Below are 12,798 nucleotides of genomic sequence, written 5' to 3' on the forward strand. Positions count from 1 at the left end.
GGATAATATCAGGAGGCTTCCTCTTGTATTTGTTGTATTAGTTCCTTACTTCATGGCTGTGGCAAAATTCCTGTCAAAAGCTATGTAGGAAGTGTTCATTTTGGCTCACAGTTCCATCATGTCAGGGAAGGCCTGGTGACAGGAACAGGTGGCAATTGGTCAAGTTGAATTCACAGCCAGGAACCAGGGGTGGCCGTCACGAACCCCCTTTCTCCTTTCTATGCAGTCGAGGACCTCAGCCCAAGATGGCGTTGCCTAAGAGTAGGGTGTCTGTCTTCATCAGGGTTTCTATTCCTGCACAAACATCATGACCAAGAAGCAAGTTGGGGAGGAAAGGGTTTATTCAGCTTATACTTTCACACAGCTGTCATCATCAAAGGAAATCAGGACTGAAGCTCACACAGGTAGGTACTTGAAGGCAGAAACTGATGCAGAGGCCATAGAGTGGTGCTGCTTACTGGCTTGCTTCCCCTGGCTTGCTCACCTTGCTTTCTTATAGAACCCAAGACAACCAGCCCAGGGATGGCACCACCACTCCTGCCTTGATCACTAATTAAGAAAATGCCTTACAGCTGTATCTCAGGAGACATTTCCTTAAGGGAGGCTCCTTTCTCTGTGATAACTCCAGCTTGTGTCAAGTTGACACACAAAACCAACCAGTGTAGTGGGTTTTCCCACCTCATTTGACTTACTCTGTGAGATAGTCTCTCACAGACATGCCCCAAGATCTCATGACAGTTGGGGTCACCTAGCCTGAGATGACACGAAAGGAAGAGGTGAGACCGAGAAACCCACTTTCTAGTTGAAGAGGGTTCTTTTCATCTCTCCTCTACAAGTTGAAGCCTCCTGTGAGGAGGCTGTTTGTACTCATACCTCCTCTCCTCTCTTTCTCTCTCCCATTTTTGCTTTTTAAAATCATGATGAATCCTCCTGCCTTGGCCTCCCAAACAAATACTGGGAGATCTGAGCAATTGTTCTTGGCAACATGAGTCCCTTCTGTTTATATGTCACTGTAGTCTCTTCTTCCTCTCGTCCCTTTGGACACATGAATGAATACGGACATGTAGCTCAGGAGCTAACACTAGGGGCTAGACTTTATGACTGACCTCTTCTGCCTTGCTTGGAAAGAGTTCTTCAAAAAACCTGCCCAACATTCCAAACTTGACTGTACGCTTTATTTTTTTGCTGGGCTCTAATACATTTGGTGAGAGTAAAATACATACAATTTAGTGAAAGCATTATCTGCTGCATTGGATCCACTTGGTTTTAATGTAAACTAGGATGCACGAAGCCTTAGCATCTCAAAGCCTGAGGTTCTTAGTGGTGCTGGATGGAGAGGGCTGGGTTCATCAACAACCTGCTGATGTCTGTATGGTCAGGCATCTTGATTTTGCCTCTTTTTTTTTTTTTTCATCTATGCATAGATAGAACAGAAGCACAGTTGTAAAGTGTTTATAAATGCCAGTAGGTTCCTGGTACCAACATATCAATAGCAGGCCATGGATCCTGAATAGCCCAAGCCAATGCCATACTGGAAATGAAACCCACGAGATCATGCATTTCCTACTATTGAACTACATCCTCAGCTCAATCCAGAAGTGCCTAAAATGTGGCCCCCAGATGTATTAGTCAATGTTATCTAGAGAAATAACTTATATCATATATAATAGAATACATATAAATAGAATACATATAATAGAATATATATAGAAATATTATATAAAAGGTCCAAGAATCCAGTAGTTGTTCAGTCGATGAGGCTGGATCTGTAATATGCCGGAATCATGAAGAAGTAGGATCTCATGCCAGTGAAGGAAGGGACTTGACAGTGAGAGTGAGAGAAAGCAGGCAAGAGAGAGCAGGCTTCCTTCTCCTGTGTCCTTTATATAGACTTCTAGCAGAAGGTGCGGCCCACATCAAATGTGGCTCTTCCCACCTCCCAAGATCTGGGCTAAAGGTGTCTATATTCCCAACTCAAAACATCTGAACAAAAAGTGGGTCTTCTCATTTCAGATTATTTAATTAAGAAAAAAAATTCCCCACAGGTGTTCCCAGCTAGCTGCTTGGGTTCTCCTTAGTTCTAGATGTCGTCAGGTTGACAACCAAGAACAGCATTAAACCAAATCAGAGCACTGGCATCACTTGGGAGACCCAAATTCTTGGACTCCGAACTGAGAGCTATAAACTTAGAAACTTCAGAGGTGGAGTTTAGCCGTCTAGGCATTAGGGTCTCATTCAGGTGACTCTGAAGCTCAGTAATCCTGGAGACTCTCTGCTGTAAGGAGCCTGTGAGCTAGCACTTCCCACACCTCATCTACCGTGCAGTGAGAGATGGTCACGTGAGTTCCTCACCCCAATGCTCTGGATCTGAGCATCTTAACTGCATCTTCAGTAAGCATCTGTGATTGTTTATATATACTTGGCCCAGGGAGTGGCCCTATTAGGAGGTGTGGCCTTGTGGGAGTCGGTGTGTCACTGTGGGCGTGGGTTTAAGACCCTTACTCTAGCTGCCTGGAAATCTGTCTTCTCAGAGGCCAGCAGATGAAAATGCAGACTTTTCATCTCCTCCTGCACCATGCCTGCCTGGATGCTGCCATGCTCCTGCCTTGATGATAATAAACCAAGGAACCTCTGAACCTGTAAGCCAGCCCCAGCTAAATGTCCTTACAAGAGCAGCCTTGGTCATGGTGTCTGTTCACAGCAGTAAAACTCTAATTAAGGCAGCATCCTACAGGGCTTTTACTGCTTGGGACATCACTGGTCATCTAGATCAATGTTTATTCTGTATAGCAGTGGTTCTCAACCTTCCTAACACGGAGACGCTTTAATTTAGTTCCTCATGTTATGATGACACCCCCAGTCATACAATTATCTTGCTGCTACTCCATAATTGTAATTTTGCTACTGTTATGAATTGTAATGTACCTATGCAGGATATCTGATACCATATTCCAAAGGGGTCTTGACCCACAGGTTGAGAACCACTGCTCTAGATGGGTTTTGTTGTTGTTTTTATTGTCACTGTGTAGGTTTTCTGTTATTCATAGCCAAATACAGTAAATATTTCCATCAGTATTTAAAATACTAATATAATGTAGTTAAAAGTTTAAAAAGACATTTCCCTTTATGATGGCAAGAATATAAATGTGATTTTAATATAATAAACACACATGTGGGGCAGAGAGCCAGCTTCCTATGGTTTAAAAAAACCAAATTTATTTTATATGTATGGGTGTTTTACCTGCCTGCCTGCTGCTCTGCCCTCTGAGGCTAGGAAGAGGGCATTGGATACCCGGGAACTGGAGGATGTGAGTTGCCATGTGGGTGCTGTGAATCCAATCTGGCTCACTGGGTAGCCTTTCCCCAGCCTCCCCTTATGCAATTGTGAGGCAATGTTTTGACAGTATAGTTCACCTCTTGCTGAATGTCCATGCGTCTAGACATACGTCCCCTGATTGTAAGTGGGTTCCCTCTGGAAATGCTGAAGCTTTTTTAAGGAAAAAAAGTCACTTTAGGAAAGTGGGGGCTGAAAAGAGAATGGCCCCCACTCGTGGTCACGGGTGGTGGACAGAGCCGAGCACTTGGGACAAAGCAGCAGGGTTGTGACGAGTTTGAGGCCAACCTTATACAGTTCCAATCTGTATATCAAGACCCTGTGTGAAGGTCAGCAGTGCCTGCGCCCAGCTCAAGGGATCTGCCTTGTTCTCTCTCCCTTCAAGGCAGGGTTTCCCTGTGTGTCTGTATGAATCTCTGGCTGTCTTGGAACTTATTCTGTAGATCAGGCTGGCCTTGAACTCACAGAGATCTATCTATCTCTTCTTCCCAAGTGCTTCGAGGAAAGGTGTGCATCACAAATGCCTGGCTTCCGGGGATTCTTGTTGTACAGTCAAGGCTAGCCTTCAACTACTGAGCCTCTTGCCTCTATTTCTCAGGTGCTGAGATGTTAAGTGTGTACCACCACATGGCTTATGTGTTGCTAGGGACTGAACTCAAGACTTTGTGCATAATAATAAAGACTCTACCAAATTTCATATATAGAGAGATAGTAGTAGAATATTTCCAGTTGTTGGTGGTAGAGTGCTGGCCTATCACCTGTGAGGATTTAGGTTCAACCCAGTATCTCAATGTAACACAAATCAGGGTACTTGGGAGTTCGACACCAAAGTTCCTCAAGAAATTTTGGTCATTTGTATGAAGCAGGGACACAAATGGACACAGCAAATAGGTAAGAGGTTCTTAATGTGAAATATATGAAGATTCCCATTGCAACATAGACTGTGATTAGGTACTGCTATGCACGATGCCCCATTAAAAATCTGAATTGAGTGGTATTGGAAGCACAGTGCCCAGGATGGACTTACAGACCATCTAGATTTGTTGGAAATGTGATTATCTGGTATTTTATTTGCATGTGTGTGCGAAAGCATGTGCGTATTGGGCAGTGGAGGGGGGGTTGGGGGGTGTTAGGGTATTGTTTCTTAAGAATCAGGTCTCTCACCTTTCCGAAGCACCTCCATTAGGCTAGGCTGGTTGGTCACCCCCAGACCCCTCCCAGTGCTTGGATATAATCCTATGCTACCAAACTCAGCTTTTTACTGTGTGAGTTCTGGGATGGAAGCCAGACTGAAGTGCTCTCAAGGCAAGCTCTTCATGACTGAAGTCATCTTCCCAGCTCCCTTGTCTTATTGTGAGAAGAACGCCAGAGCTGGAGCGGTGGTGTGCACGCTTTTAATGCCAGAACCTGGGCAGTGGATTGAATGGAGAAATAAAGGAAGAGAAATGAAAGGAAAGGAAAGGAACGGAAAGGAAAGGAAAGGAAAGGAAAGGAAAGGAAAGGAAAGGAAAGGAAAGGAAAGGAAAGGAAAGGAAAGTACAGGCAAGGCAAGGCAAGGCAAGGCAAGGCAAGGCAAGGCCAGGACTGCTCCTGGGTATGGTGGAGGAGAAAGTTTATTATAGATACCTGGGAAAGCGGAGCCAGAGGCAGGCACATCTGGGAGAGTCCACAGTGGTCATGACCTTTGGGGGAAGAGACGGAGAAAAGGGAACCTAGTACAGCAGCCAGGAGGCCAAAGGGGGCAAGAGGTACAAAAAAGGGACAGGTAACCAAATGTCGGGATTATATAGGGAAGAGCTTCTGGGAGAAGGGCAGATGTGCCTGAGCTGATGTGTTCCGGGTAGAGGGCGGGGGGGGGGGGGGGGGGGGGGGTATGCCCTGTAACAGGTAGGGACTGAAAGATGCTGGGAGAACTACCTTGATATGTTGAATAGGCATCTCAGCTGTTTGTTCTGGGGTTTAAAACTCAACAGGGATTTTGGTGAATTGGAGGTCAGCATGGTCTACATAGTGAGTTCTAGGACAGCCAGGGCTTCATAAAAAGACCCTGTCTCAAAACAAACAAAAGTGACTTCCTGTTCAACATAAAGAAAACGAGCCTCTAAATCAGAATGATTTTCTATCTTACACTTAGCATTATTTCAATTTAAAGTGACATATTGGAGAGTATTGTCTATTACTAGGAGTGTCTACTGCTCTTCATATGGTTCTAAAGAAAGGTATTATGACTGGACAAACCAAGGCTCAGGGTGTAGTGACCACAATACTAAGTTGTTGCAGAACCATCATGTCAGTTACATATCATTGTTTAAACTTATTAATCTTTTGGAGCCTTCTTTAAAGATTTGGTGGTAAGCTTCAGTAACTCAGAAAGTTAACCTAATAGTTTTTGTCTGTGATCTCATTGTAGTCTTAGACATAAAAAACTCAGTATGTTTTATTACTTTTAGTGATTAAAGAATTAGTTGCATACAATCTGCAGCCTAATTACATTACTGAATATCATATCAAATTTTAGTGTCAGCCAAAAGAGATCACGAGGAAATCAATCAAACAGGGCAAGAAAGGGCTCCCCTGGTGCGTCTCTGTGCTTGCCTGATTCTCTAGGCAAGGGTATCTAAGGGCCCTTGGTTGTTGGTCTTTAGCATGTCCCCTATTTTGGAAGGTGAGGTCCCACACTTCAATCTTCTTATATAAGGTGTTCCAAGCAAAGTGTGATTTAAGAAAATATATTCTGTGAGTCATGTAAATAATTCCTAGGCTGGCGAAGACGGGTTGTCGGGTTAAGGAGCCTGTGATCAAGCCTAATATCCTCAGTTCTACTCTGGGACCTACATGATGGCAAGAACTCATTGTCCTCAGACCTCCACTCCAGACATGTACACACACACACACACACACACTCACAAACACTAAATGTAATCAAAACTTTCTTGATGCTACAATGAAGCTCCTTGAAGGGATTGTCAGAGCTAAAGTGGCTTACTTTCTTTTCTTCATTGAAGGTCACCTACAGTATGCAAAACCAGAGGAAAGAAAATTTTATGGCTGGCTCCAATTCTCAGTGCCATAGGGTCTAAGAATTGGTGTGCCAATCCAAAACCAAAGGGCACCCCCCCAAAAAAGCCAACCAAACAACCAAACAAAAACAAAAAACAAAACCAACCCCCATAAAACAAAAACCAAAGCAAACCCAAAAGTCTAGCACCCAAAGAATTACTTTTAAAAATGACCTTTCGAGGCTCAATCTCCAGAATCACAATAAATCAAATAAAATTTTACCATATTGAGCTTTATCCACAGAGAGTTCTGAATTTTGTAGGCATGAATGTAGCTTGGAATTCTGATTTTAGCTACCTGTTTGCCCACTATTCTGTAAAAACACCATATGTGCTGGCTAGATTTTAATGTCAACTTGACACAAGCTAGAGACATCCTAGAGGAGGAAACTTTCATTGAGGCAAGGCCTTCCTAAGATCTGGCTGTGGGCCAGACTGTAGAATATTTTCTTAAGTAGTGATTGATGGGGAAGGGCCCACCCATTGTGTGTGATGTCATCCTGAGCTGCTAGTCCTAGATTCTGGCTGAGCAGGCCATGTAGCAAGCCCGCCTGCAGGTTTCAGTCCCTGTCCTGGCTTCCTTCAGGGATGGACTACAATGTAGACGTGCAAGCCCAATACACCCTCTTCTACTCAGCTTGCTTTTTGGTTGCCATGGTGTTTCATGGCAGCGATAGAAACCTTAAGACAGTATTCTTAAACTTAAGTTCCAGAAAAATCTGAGTTGCAATGAAATGTTTATTTCTGCCACTTTCACTGTGGAAATTGCTTCAGAAATATGTCTTTCTCTCCAAAGCTGAATTTGTACTCCCAGGATCTAAGCCTAAATCGTCCCAACTTACATTTTTTGAGACAGGGTTTCTCTATATAGCCCTGGCTGTCCTGGAACTCACTCTGAAGACCAGGCTGGCCTCGAACTCAGAGATCTGCCTGCCTCTGCCTCCCACGTGGTGGGATTAAAGGCGTGCGCCACCACTGCTTGGCTCTCCCAACTAACTTATACCTAAGTTTGATTAAGGTTTAAAGCATCTTTCAAAGACTTGTGTAAAAATCAGCACGAACCTGTTTAAAAATCTCTTCAGGTGAAATGCTCCATTATACTTTGATTTAGAAGGATTAACCTGGTTCACTTTCTAGCCAAATCTGGTTACTAGCTGACCATTTCCTTCCTCTGCCTTGTAGAACTCCGCAGTTTATTCTGGATTCATCCTGGTCTTTGTGAAGCCTTCCTAGTTAATCATACCCAGAGGGAGAATCCTTTTTGTCATCACTACCCTTTGCACACGTTCAGTGATTACCTACTTTTCCAGTCTGGGACTGCCTGCCAGTTGTACTTTTGTATCTCCAGTTCTAACTACCACGCTTAGCAAAATGCAGGTGCTCCACAAACGAGTAATGACCTAGTGAATGTTAAGAGCCTCGATAGGAGTTTTAAAACTCAGAGCTCAGAAACAAAACACTGAACTGCCAGGACCTGGAAGGCAGGAGGTCGAGGTAAAGAACGAACAATCTGAACCATCACAAAATCATCCTGAAGGAATCACCTGTCCCCTTTTCTCGAGTAGCTTTTCAGCCCTCTCAACTTCCCGCCCACTCTCCCTTGCAGGAGACAGGTCATGCTGGTATGCCAACAATGAGGCTCTGATTGGTCAGAGATGATTTCATTGTTAGGGAACATCCGGGCTCTTTCCCTCCCTGCAACACCTCCCCAGAGCCCTACGCGCCCAGTTTTGCACTCCCGCGTGCGCCCCACCCGTAGCCGAAGCAAAACAACGCCTCTCTCCAGGCCCTTTCTCGAACCTCTGTGCTCTCCCTTCACAGCTCTATGCCAAAGAGAGGCGTCCATCTCTTCCAATGAGGGTCTAGGAGCACTTTTCTGTCCAATCAGGAGCCGGTTCTCTCCACTCCGGGTGGGACCAATTTCCACCTATAACCGGACTGCCCGTTGGTTTCTTTATGGTGTTCGTTTTCCGCGAAGCGTAGAGGTTAGAACTGCAGGGTCCGCAGACTCGAGGCTTGGCCGTCTACGATGGTTAGCCAATCCCTTTTAGGATACTTTTGCGCGTTCATTTAAAAAAAGCCGAAGTGACGGACTTGGAAATTGGTTTAGTGACAGACAAGTAGAGGAAGCCAATAATCGGAGGTCATGTCTCCATTTGAGCCAATCAGAAAACGAAGCCGGTCCTCCAAGTTGGGGCGTATTTTGACTGACGGAGGACTCTACCTATGACTACTAGGGTGGGCAGGCCGGTGACGTCGGGGAGTTAGTGCAAAGCGGAGGCGGGGCTGAATAAAGTAAATGTTAATGAAGGGTTGGGCCTCACTGGTGGGCGGTGTTTGATGGATAGTTGGTTTTGCCAATTAAAGGTGGGCACTGACGCCCAATGGGAAATTAAAGACTCAGAGGCGGGGCCGTGTGGGCGGGGAAAGAGAAGCACAGAGGATACTAGGGACCAGGTTGGGCGGGAGAACGTAGATTGACAGGCTTCTCAGCAAACCGAGGGCAGCGGTGACACGCGCGGCGTCCCAATGGGTGCACTTGGGGGCGGAGCCCGAGGAGGGGCGGGGAAAGACGGCGGTGCGGGGAGGGGGTTGCAGAAGGAGCCAAGCGGCCGCTGCTCAATGGCGGAAAAGCCGCTGGTGCTCTGACCGCCTGGTCCCCCCCTGGCAGTTGCGGGGGAGTTTCCTGCCGGCGCGGCTGGAGTCTCTGTTTCTCCGTGTCCGGTGGCTGGAAGATGCTCCAGAGAGATCAGGCTGCGGCGGAGGAGGTGGCGGCGGCCGAGTCGGCAGCGACTCTGGGTTGGAGAGAAGGCGGCGGCGGCGGTGTGAGGGGCCGGACGGTGTAAACAGCTCGGGCGGCGGCGATAGCCGAGCCCCCGAGGGCGAAGCGGCGGCAGAGGCGGTGTCGCGCCTCGGGAGAAAGCCGGGGGCCGCGGGCGGCTGTGCGGCGGGCGAGCCCGCGAGACCTCGCCTTCCACCTTCGCCCCAGGTAAGGCCGCTCTGCGCCCAGCCCAGCCGAGTGGGGAACGGCCGTCCGTCCTGCCTGTTCTCGGAGCACCGGGCTAGGCCCTGCCCCGGGCCTCCGCCTCCGCCTGCGCTCGAGGCTTCGGGGGGCGCGGCGAGGCAGTAGTTTGCCGGGTCGCGTGGAAGTCCGCTGCTTCCCCTCGCGCCGCGGCGTGCAGGCAGCGCCCATGGGCGCGCGGGCCACCCCAGGCCGCGGCTTCCCCAGTCCTATGTGCCGCGCAGGAAAACACCTTTCGGCGTTGCTCCCCGGGTCGCTTTCTGCCCTCCCCGGAGCTCCACTCTACTTCCTTGTGAAATCTTTCTGGTTTTTCTGTCTGTGCCTCTCCGGGCCTCCTTCCTCCTCCTGTGCTTTAAACCGTTTCTCTTGCTTCTCCGGGGAGCGGGGGAGGGCTTGTGTCTGTGTGTGTGTGAGACTCCCCAACCACTGTCCGAAAATTTCGGGTGTCGTGCTTAACAGTGGACTTCTTAAATGAAATTACTGTGAACTCTATCCCAAGTTTCCTTGAGTTCCATTAAGAATAGACTGGACAGTATTATGTGGTCCGTCATACTTTTATCTTTAAAAGCCTTTAGGGAAAGAAAGTATCATTAAGCATAGAGTGAAAAGAACCCTGAAATAAACTTATAAATAAAGGGCTTAGTGAATGTGAGAGCCATTTCTTCCTTTTTTAAAAGAAGTTGTATGACCTCTAATACCAGTTTTAGCACCTCTAGGACGTTTGCCCATCTTATTTGGCAAAAAATTGCCTCTTGAGGTCCATAGCTGCCCAAATTCATCAGTATTCAAACGCTTCTAAAAACAACTACGAAGCTGTTTTGGTAAGTCACACAGAACTTTTAAAATAGGCCCCACATGTTTAATGTATCAAAATAAAGTTGGCAGGAGTCGTATAAAGGGATTATTAAGGAATTTGAGTTGTCTTCGTGTTATGTGGCTATTTTGGGAAAAACATTCTTTTTCTGTTAACAAAGGTTTATAGCTACTGTGATGTGAGCGTTACTGAGGCTTATTGTAGGATTAGCACAGGAACTCTTTATGTCTGAGCGACGGCATGGATGGAGAAGTGGTAGGTCGTCCAGTGGAGACAGTGTAAGTCACAGTGTGTTCTGCACAATGGCCACTACCTGTTAATAGATAGTATTTCATTTACTTTCTCTGATGTACAATTACAGTGTTCCTTTTGTAGGCCGTCTTTGAAATACATCATCTCTAAGTATGGAGGTTATTCTGATTATTATTATAGAATTTTCCAAGAGTATAGACTTCAACTTGCAATACTATTTAAATGATAAACCTTTGTTTTAAGACCAGGGCATGGGGAGCTGATTATATAACCCTGGCAGGTGTGGACTCACTGGCCTTGAACTCACAGAGATACTCTGGCCTCTGCCCTCCAGATGCTGGGCTTAGAGGCCTGTACTAACATCCAGCTGGATGGTGAGTTTGCTTTAAAGAAATGCATTTGTGGTGCTTCCAAATGGACAGAGTGCTGGCCTGAGAACTGTTTTTTTTTTTTTTTTTTTTTTTTTACTGTTTTGCTGTTTATTGTTTAGTGGAGCAATCCTCTCCACACACGTGCTATTCCCCCCCCCCCCCCACACCTTTTTTTGTTTTTTGTTTTCTTTGAGACAGGGTCTCAAAATGGAATTCAGGCTGACCTTGGTCTTACTTACCTAGGCTGGTCTCAGAATGATCCCCCTGCCTCAGATTCTTGGGATTATAGTGTACTATCATTCTTGTCGTCCCTCACTTTTCATATTTTAAAAAGTTATTTTTTATATTCTTTTATGAGTGTTTGCTTACACTATGTAACTGATCCCTGTGCACCACCATGTGTGTGCCTGGTGCTGGTGGAGGCCAAGAGGGAGTGAGGCACAAGATCTCCTGGCACCAGTTACAGCCAGCTGGGAGCTGCCATTTTGGTGTTGGAAACTGAACCCAGGTCTTCCAAAAGAGCAGCAAGTGTTCCAGTTGCTCTCTAGCTCCTGAGCTCTCTCTACTAAAGCTCTAAGACTTACTTGTTTTTGTTTTTTTAAATGGTTGTGCTTTCTTTATTACTCTCTCATAACTTCTTGAGACAGTTTCTGCTTAGTTCCTTGTGTTCATGCATGTTCATGTATGTTGTCACGTGAGCGCTCATATTTTAATTGGTATTTCTCTACTTTTCTTGAACTTGGTATGTTGAGTATTCTGGTAAATGATGGACAGAGCGCTCAGCACCTGTGTTCTAACGTTGGGGATCTGGAGGCTAGGAAGACTCCAGGAGTGAGAGCCTTTTTAGTTCCTGTGATGGTCATGTCACTACACAGTTTTATTTTAGTAGTCACATAACTATTAAGTCCCCTAAGGTTATATCATCAAAAGGAATGGGATAGTGTCTAAATAGTTGTGCTTCTAAGAGCAGTTGATTCATAGTTAATTAGATGAGAAAAAGTAGTTCTTGAAAGTTAAAATGTTTCTTTCCTATGATGTATATTTTTAAGTGGAAACTTTTGAATTCAGTTGCCATATAGTATCACTTAGATATGGAGATTTTAAAAATTAGCTGAGCCAAGAATGAAAGGTCTATGTCCTCTTACATGAGTTGGTAAGTATCTCTTTCATTGTATCTGATACTTCCTGAGTAGTTATCTGTTAGGTGTAATCATTTGAAAGTATATTGTAACCTTACCTTGCACACAAAGGAGTAAAATAATCTAATCCTAATAATGGGTTATTCTCCTGGCCCTCAGGATGGTGAGACAAGATGATTGCAAGGTCCAGAGGCCACAGAGCAAGGCTGTGCTAAAAAATACTATTAAAATGAACTTCTTAGAATACATAGTTTATGTTTCCTGCAAAATACAATTTTGGCGATTTATTGCTTATTTTTTTAATAGGAAAAAAATCAGTGGTATCAGATTTATACAAGGATTTTTGGTTGTGGTTTTTAATTTAAAAAATTTTCAACTTTAAAATTTAATAGGATTTATGTGGTAATTTTAAGGTATGAATAATGGTAAGAGATTTGAAGAACGTGATAGCTTTAGGTTTTCTGTGATTCTTCCTTGTTCTATTTTCCTTTTCTATTTAGAGTGAGGGGCTGCCCTTGTGCCGCCACTATGGCTTTCCTCTTGGCCCTGTGAGTCTTAAAGATCCAACTTGGATGTCAGACTTGGTGCCAAGGCACCTTTACTCCCTGGGCCTCTCTCTCTTCAGCTCTTCTACCTTAGTGAGCTCACTTTAGAGTTAGAATGACCCTGAATACTGCTGTTTAAAGTTTTGTTGTATAATGTAGCCAAGAATGATTCAGAGGATTCATTAGCTGAGGATATGAGATAAGATTCTTGAAAATTTGGGCAGACTCCATATCACTGTTCTGTAAACTCAGTAAAGGTAAG

General features: G+C 45.2%; 1 protein-coding gene across 4 annotated transcripts in view; it reads left to right on the forward strand.

The window, feature by feature from the left end:
- Positions 1-9,290: 9,290 nt before the first annotated feature.
- Positions 9,291-12,798, forward strand: part of Ppm1b (protein phosphatase, Mg2+/Mn2+ dependent 1B) — a 52,387-nt gene continuing 48,879 nt past the window's right edge. For all 4 annotated transcript variants that reach the window (XM_052186497.1, XM_052186499.1, XM_052186498.1 and 1 more), the window contains exon 1: positions 9,291-9,382. The gene's annotated coding sequence lies outside the window, so the exon portion shown is untranslated. The remainder of the gene's footprint in view (positions 9,383-12,798) is intronic.

This window comes from Apodemus sylvaticus, chromosome 6 (genome assembly GCF_947179515.1).
Source record: "Apodemus sylvaticus chromosome 6, mApoSyl1.1, whole genome shotgun sequence".
Taxonomy (NCBI): domain Eukaryota; kingdom Metazoa; phylum Chordata; class Mammalia; order Rodentia; family Muridae; genus Apodemus; species Apodemus sylvaticus.